Genomic DNA, 2,500 nt, shown 5'->3' with positions numbered 1-2,500 from the left:
TAAACTCATTTGCTTTCGTTTATCACGTAAAATATACGTGTATTTGTAGAAGACGGTCTATATAAAGCTTATAGAAATGAATATAAAATACTTGGCTTCTGGCATCGCCCTCACAAGAAAGTTTTGCTACAGTAATTAATAGTCATATAACCTTTGAGGAGAAATATACTACAACATCTAAATATGGAAAATAGGTGCAGCAGAACTAGGTAAATATGTGTTTTCAATCCTCTGCACTTGGAAGAGGTTCCAGCAGGGGGTTAGGTCCCACAGACTCGACATTTCTTTTCACTTGGGGCTAGTTCCAGCAGGGATTACAGTTCTTGTCACCTGAACTAGTTTCCATAATGATTACATTTATTTCCACTAAGATCAACCCACAGGAATTATAGTTCTCTTCACTTATACTACTTAAAATAAAAAAATAGTTTTTTTTTCTCTCTCTAAGAATTAGCACCGGCAAACATTATAGACCTCTTCACCAAAAGCTAGTTCCCAAAAGTGTCAAATTCCCTTTTCTTAGTGGTGATTAGAGATAAACTTAAAGTCCGCTTTGTTTCATAGTTAGTTCTTGTAAAAATATGTCTTTTTGCGTGGAAGCTACTTCCATAAAGCATAATATAAATCCACTCCTCATAAAGACGTTTTTTCCTCATGTGTTATTACAGAGCACTTTGCCCTCATGGTGAAAATGAAATCATCTTGATCTTAAGTGCGGAACCCAAATTGGATGCAGATAAAATAATTTACATATATCTGTCGATTGCTTAGTGGATAGCTGACTGCCTACATCAGTGGTTCTTAAACTGGGCGCGAGGCGTCAGCTATTTCCCGGGGAGGCGCGAGCCCTAGGGGGAAAAAATCTCTAATTACATTCGTTATTCTTCAACAAGAGTGAAGAACTAATATTCAGAAGTTTATGAAAAAAGGCAAAAGTATCATACGTCTTATAACGTTAGTTTCCTATAGCCTGCTACTCTAGTTAGACTCGTTGGGCATACCATTATTTAGTAATGATTTACCTCCCTTCCTGTCCCTCGAAACTTTTTTTTTTTTTTTTTTTAATCTGAGAGGGAATCTTACTCTTTCGAACGTAATGGGAATTCAGTGTTCAGAGCATTTGTTGCTTCATAATTAAGTCACGTATGAATTTGTGATAAAACTATCATAAATTACAATTGTCATACAAAACAGTAATACTATATTGTCATATCCGAATCCTTTACAGGAGTTTTTACACAGCAGTTGTGGTTTGGTTGTCGATATACGGAAAACTTATTTCCTATTGATGTAAAGATGGGATCGCAATGTCACACACACGTCTCTCACTGATGACAAGCTGTTCGACGCCAGTTTACATAAATAATAAAATAATAAACCTCAAAACTCTCATTGAAATCGCTTGTTCCGGTCTCGGTTAGGAGAAAGGGACAGAGGTCGATGGTCGTTAGCGGATTTCCCGTGATGTTTCTCACTTCGTACAAATCGAAATGGAGGAAAATTTTAAGTAAGGTTACTACAGGAAGTCTAGTTAGCGTCATTCCTATTTTCAGTGTTCTCATCTGCTGTGAACCACATGCTTCATCAAGCAATATTGAGAGAATATTTGATATTGCTGAAGCGATGTCGATAACTCAGTACTCTTATTTTTCAGATATTCAGCCTCAGTAAAATAATAATTAAAAAACGCGGCTTTATTCAGACCTTTCTTAAAATTGAAATATTCGTAATACTCAAACCGTTCGGCAGACATATTTATACTAAAACCAACATACTTCAAAGCAATCCGTTCTAAGATTGTTGGTAACACCCAACTTTTTTTTTCTTTTTATAAGAGGCGGTTCAATGACAGGTGAGGCTTTTGAACTTTCGTTCCACTATCATAGCTCCATTGTGCTTTAGACCTTGGTGTAGTCGATTACGAAGTTTGGTCTCCAAAATGATCGAAATTATGAATGGTCGAATTCCCGATAAGAATAAACAAATTTATGATGTAAGCGACGATAACATAGTAATGTGTGTGAATTTATGACAGCAATGACAATACACGACGAATGGAGATTACTTTCATGGGCGTGTCATGTGGGCGAGTCGTGTTCCCGAAATAGTGTCATTTTATTCGTCACATCCAACACAGCTGTCGTCCTCACAAGAGTCTTTGCAACTAGGATGATTCAAATGCACCAGGATTCACAAGAAACGTTTAATTCACACTTATATAGCTACCTGTAAAATTCATCATACATAACAATATTTGTAACACTTAATTATAACAACATACGTCAATTACGATATGATTTACGAGATTATAAGGATACTAATCTGAATTTACGTATGTTACGCATCAATCATAATGTACAATCAAAATACAGGGTTTATGATTATGGCGTAAGATCTAGATACCTTTCCCGTTTTCTTTTACATTTGTCTTAATAACGTAATAATATGATGGTAGAAGCCACTTGAGGAATGAAAACCTGTCCGATGCGTTTCTAGGAGG

The sequence above is a fragment of the Macrobrachium nipponense genome, chromosome 27 (genome assembly GCF_015104395.2).
Source record: "Macrobrachium nipponense isolate FS-2020 chromosome 27, ASM1510439v2, whole genome shotgun sequence".
NCBI classification, from domain to species: Eukaryota; Metazoa; Arthropoda; class Malacostraca; order Decapoda; family Palaemonidae; genus Macrobrachium; species Macrobrachium nipponense.
The sequence above is the reverse complement of the archived record's forward strand: the minus strand, read 5'-3'. Positions refer to the sequence as shown.